Source organism: Elephas maximus, chromosome 3 (genome assembly GCF_024166365.1).
Source record: "Elephas maximus indicus isolate mEleMax1 chromosome 3, mEleMax1 primary haplotype, whole genome shotgun sequence".
In the NCBI taxonomy this organism is placed as follows: Eukaryota; Metazoa; Chordata; class Mammalia; order Proboscidea; family Elephantidae; genus Elephas; species Elephas maximus.
The window spans coordinates 22,222,271-22,228,270 of record NC_064821.1 but is presented as its reverse complement, the minus strand read 5'-3'; the positions used below and the strand labels follow the sequence as shown (position 1 = coordinate 22,228,270).

At 39.5% G+C, this 6,000-nt stretch overlaps 2 pseudogenes; both read left to right on the top strand.

Moving 5' to 3' along the window:
* Positions 1 to 6,000, top strand: part of LOC126074056 (olfactory receptor 7G2-like) — a 678,546-nt pseudogene continuing 672,546 nt past the window's right edge.
* LOC126071056 (olfactory receptor 7G2-like) lies at positions 113 to 1,067 on the top strand (annotated as a pseudogene).

Here is a 6,000-nt window from a genome sequence, read left to right as displayed (position 1 = left end):
ATCAGTAAGTCCAGAGTGAGTTTGAAAAACTTATATTTCTAAAAAGATCCCAGGTGATGCTCTTGCTGGGCATCCAGGAGCCACATATTTGATTATCTGTCATCCCATCTTTTCCATCAGATTCACCAACAATATGGAACCTAGAAACCAAACAGATGTTTCAGAATTTCTTCTTCTGGGACTTACAGAGGATCCAGAACTGCAGCCTGTCTTATTCAGTTTGTTTGTATCTATGTACCTGGCCACCCTCCTGGGAAACCTACTCATTGTCCTGGTTGTCATCTCTGACTCCCACCTCCACAACCCCATGTACTTCTTTCTTTCCAATCTCTCCTTCGTTGATATCTGTTTCAGCACAACCACAATCCCGAACATGCTGGTGAACATCCAAGCACAGAATCAAATCATCACTTACGCAGGCTGCCTGACCCAGGTCTGTTTTGTAATGATATTTACTGGTTCGGAAAATTGTCTCCTTGCAGTAATGGCCTATGACCGCTATGTGGCCATCTGCCACCCACTGAGGTACACCATCATCACGAACATCCACTGCTGTGGCTTGCTCTCCCTACTCTCCTTACTAACTAGCATTGTGAACGCCCTACTTCACAGTCTGTCGGTGCTGCATTTGTCCTTCTGCATAGACCTGGAAATCCCTCATTTCTTCTGTGAACTTGCTCAGATTCTCAAGCTCGCCTGTTCTGATACCCGCATCAATTACATCCTAGTGTATTTTGTGGCTACTGTATGGGGTGGTGTTCCTCTCTCTGGAATCATTTTCTCTTACACTCGGATTTTCTCCTCTGTTTTGAGAATGCCATCAGTGGGTGCAAAATATAAAGCTTTTCCCACCTGCGGGTCTCACCTTTCAGTTGTCCTTATTATATGGAACAATCTTTGGCATGTACATCAGTTCTGCATTTACACATTCTCCCAGGAAGATAGCAGTAGCCTCAGTGGTGTACAGTGTGGTCCCTCAAATGATGAATCCTTTTATCTACAGCCTGAGGAACAGAGACATAAGGGGACCCTTGAGGACATTCATCAGTAGAATACTGTCATTTTAGTGATTGTGTCACCTGTTTTGGGCTCTAGGATGGGTCAAATTGGAAAGAATACTGCTGATCAAGGATGTCTTACTATTTCGTGAGCAAGTTCTTCTAAAATGATTAGATAACATAATGGCTATGTACATTTCAACTTATTCATGATGAGTGCGAAAATACTGAAGTTGTCAATAATTTCATTTTACTTGGATCCACAATCAACGCCTATGGAAGCAGCAGTCAAGAAATCAAATGACATATTGCATTGGGGAATTCTTCTGTAAAAGACTTCTTTAAAGTGTTAAAAAGCAAAGATGTCACTTTGAGGACTAAGGTATACCTGATCCAAGCTAGAGTATTTTCAATCACCTCATATGCATGCCAAAGCTGGACAATAAATAAGGAAGACTGAAAAAGAATTGATGCCTTTGAATTGTGGTGATGGTGAAGAATATTGAATACGCCATGGACTACCAGAAAATGAACAAATCTGTTTGGAAGAAGTGCAGCCATAGCACTTAACATCTATGCCACCAGGGTTTCCAGTAGGGTCTGTGAAAAAGAGGAACACCTTCAATGAGATGGATTTACACAGTGGCTATAACAGTGGGCTCAAACATAGCAATAATTGTGATGGTTGTGCAGGACCAGGCAGTATTTTATTTGTTGTGCATAACTGACCCGATGGCACCTAACAACAACAACACATTTCAACTTGAAGTTGAAACTTGGCTTTTCTCTTTATGTAGCTCTGTGCTGTTTGTTAAACTCTCTAAGCTCAGTTTTTTTTTTTTTTTTTGGTCAGGTGCCATAAAAGCAGAGCCTGAGGCAGGTGTTCTTATTACACGATTTTTGGGGCAGTGGTCTAGGAAAGAAGGAAAACAGGAGAACGTGGATAGGGCAGGGAAATTATGTAAACAGAGTTGTGGTCATAGCTAGACACTAGATTCAGCCTGATTCTATGAATAGAGAAATACGATTGGAAATCCAGACTTAGCCTGCCTGTGAGGCAAGAGAGCTCTTTTTTCATGTCCCAATTTAGTAATTACTGAGACATATCACTGGTAAGCCATATTTGTTCAAAGCAGCATCAGTATCCACAATACTTACATCTACAGAAATGGCTAATTAGGTTATCCCAATTGGCTTGAGATAATTTTGAGATATTTGAGCTTCCTAAGTGTGGAAGCTTTCAGTTCTAATAAGAAAATATAAACTCTGACTCTAATATGCTCAAACCATAAAGTTATTTTTCATTATAAGGAACAGACTTCAGAGGTAGAGAAGGCACAAGAACAGGACAGAAACACTTTATTTAGTCTCCCATAAGTGGCTTCATCCTAGAACTTTTTCCCCTTGTGGTCTCCTGATTACTACAACAAATGCAGGTGTCATATCCACACGTGACGCCCAGAGTGGGAATCCTTACTGTCCTTCCCTGGATCTTATATTAACGCACCTTTCCATGGAGTCATCAAGTGATGTTTCTTCCCATCTCATTATCGAGAATAGAATCACATGCCCCTACTTAATCTAATTCCTGGTGTGGGGAAAAAAAAAAAAAGATTACCATGAGAACCTTAGACTGACGATTTGAAGTATAATTCCTGCTGGGATGTTAACCCCTATGACCAAAAGGAATACCTACCAAAAATGCCTGGCACAATGGTAAAAGTTCAATAAAGCTTTAAATGGTCATTGTAGTCCATGTCTTGTCTGTATTCATAAGTATTCTAATCATTTGGCTCTCACATATTTTTACCACTTGCTCCAGTGGTTGTATTTGTTTACCCTCATTGTAATAATTCTCAGCAGCTTTTATTCCTCCAATCTGAATAACCACCATTTCTTAATCAAGAATCGATGATACTGAAGGAAGAGTTCAAGCAGCACTGAAGGTACTGGTGAAAATCAAGGCTCCAGGAATTGACAGAATACCAGCTGAGATGTTTCAACACATGGATGCAGTGGTGGAAGTGCTCACTCGTCTACACCAAGAAATTTGGAGGACAGCTACCTGGCCAACCACCTGGAAGAGATCCATATTTATGCCTATTTCCAAGAAAGGTGATCCCACAGAATGCGGAAATTATTGAACAATGTCATTAATATAACACAGAAGTAAAATTTTGCTGAAGATCATTCAAAAGCAGCTGCACCAGTACATTGACAGGGAACTGCCAGAAATTCAGGCTGGATGCGGAAGAGGACATAGAACTGGGGATGTCATTGCTGATGTCAAATGGATCCTGGCTGAAAGCAGAGAATATCCTAAGGAGGTTTACCTGTGTTTTATGGACTAGGCAAAGGTGTTCTATTGTGTGGATCATCACACATTATTGATAGCATTGTGAAGAATTGGAATTTCAGGACACTTAATTGTGATGATGAGGAACCTGTACACGTATAAGAGGCAGTAATTCAAACATTACAAGGGGATACTTCAAGTTTTAAAATCAGGAAAGGTGGGCATCAGGGTTATATCTTTTCATTATACTTATTCGATCTGTATGCTCAGCAAATAATCCAGGAAGCTGGACTATATGAAGAACTGGGCATCAGGATTGGAGGAAGTCTCTTTAAGAGCCTGCGATATGCAGGGGTGACACAACCTTGTTTTTTTAAAGTGAAAAGGACTTGAAGCACTTACTGAGGGAGATCAAAGGCTACGGGCTTCAGTATGGATTACACCTCAACATAAAGAAAACAAAAATCCTCACAAATGTAACAATAAACAACATCATGACAAACGGAGAAAAGTTTGAGGTTGTCAAGGATTTCATTTTACTTGAATCCACAAGCAGTCAAGAAATCAACAGACATTTTGCATTGGGCAAATGTGCTGCAAAGGACCTCTTTAAACTGTCAAAAAGCAAAGATATCACTTTAAGGACTAAGGTGGACCTGACCCAAGCCATAGTGTTTTCAATCACCTCATAGACATGCAAAAGCTGAACAATGAATAAGGAAGACTGAAGAATTAATGCCTTTGAGTTATGGTGTTGGCGAGGAATGTTGAATATACTATGGACTGCCAAAAGAAGGAACAAATCTGTCTTGGAAGAAGTACAGCCAGAATGTTCCTTAGAATTGAGGATGGTGAGACTTCATCTCACATACTTTGTACACCTTATCGGCAAGGACATCATGGTTGGTAAAGTAGAGGGCCAGTGAAAGGGAGGAAGACCCTTAATGAGATGGATTGACACAGTGGCTGCAACAATGGCCTCAAGCATAACAATGATCTTGAGGATGGCTCAGGACTGGGCAGTGTTTTGTTCTGTTGAACAGAGGGTTGCTATTAGTCAGAACCAACTCGAAGGTACCTAACAGAAACAACAACAAAATCTGAGTAACATAATCAAGTGAGTAGGGTAGGCATTGTAAAGTTTGATAATCTTTCTCTTGTACTCTTTTGCTTCAATTCCTTCTAGCTGATTTATTGATAAGAATACATCTGAATTTTTTCTTTTCTACTTAGTCATCACATCTTGCTGTGTTCTTACTCATGTGGAAGCTACACACAGAAACATAGTTGAATAATAACACATCGCTGATGTCTTAGAGGGTTGGCTGTAGTCTTAGGTCTCTCAAGAAAACCTTTCAATGTTTCTTCGGGAAGAAAACAGTTTTTCTTTGAAGAAGAACTTTACTTTGAAAAGGAGTTGTGAATATGGTGGGAGAAAAGGGAAGTTGGCAGGGCTAGGGAGATCACATTTTCCACAAACACACACACACAAAAAGGGGGGCCATCAGTGAGAATCATCTCTAAGAGTGTGGGAGGAGAATAATGAAGGTCTCACAGGAGAATCAAGAAGCTCTTGAGAGCCTTCTATTCTGGTCATCACTGGGGCGAAAGAGGGAGATTGTTTTCAGCAAGCTGGAGGACTAATCCCTACCCTGACTCAAGGTATCTTCTAGTGTAGACCTTCCTCCATTGACATCCACAGAGCACCTTCAGGCATGCATCACCTGAGACCCTTGTTCATACTGCAGGGTCATGGACATTATCCAAAAAAATACTGACTTTGAATCTCTGGGGAGATGCCTGAAGGATGAGATGCTTAAATAAACACTTCTGGAAATTCTTATGAACTCTGAAGTCTGAGAAGGGAGGCACTAATATTAGAAGAACATGGGAGAATGTATTTGTAATATAGAATATAAAAGGACTTTCCTCAACTTTACTTGGTGTGATATCTATATAAACTGTACACCAAGGTTCATTGCAGCACTTTTTACGATAGCCGAAAGGTGGAAAAAACCAAAATGTCTATCAACAGATGAATGGATAAACCAAATGGGGTATACCCATAAAGTGGACTATGACTCAGCCATAAAGAGAAATGAAGTTTTGACGCATGCCATTACACGGATGAATCTTGAAAAAATCATGTTGAGCAGAATGAGTCAGTTGTAAAAAGACAAATACTGTATGATCTCATGTATATGAAATAAGCAAATATATAGAAGATGAAGAATTATTAGTTGATACCAGGCATGAAGGGGAAGGGGAAAGTTTTGCTTGCGGCCTGTTAAGTTTATGTTAAAGGTGGTGGAATAAACTGGAAAAGGATACGGAGAATGGTTGCACAACTTGAAAAATGTAATCAATGTCACTGAACTGTACATACAGAAATTATTGAGATGGTGTAAGTTTTGTTGTTTCTTTTAATAAAAAAAACATTATATATAATGTAGTATATAAAATGTATCTGTAGTTCTTACAGTGTAGCAATCTAGTAAAAACACATATACTCATCACTAGGTTAAGAAAGAAAGCATTATCACCACGTAGATACCATTAGAACAGCTAATCACATCACCCTTCCTATATCTAGTGATAACTACTATCCTAAATTCTGTATTTATCATTTTCTTTGATGTTTTTCTATTAGGTTGGATTCTATGAAATTTCGAAGTTGATCATTTCCACCTTATACTCTGGCATTCT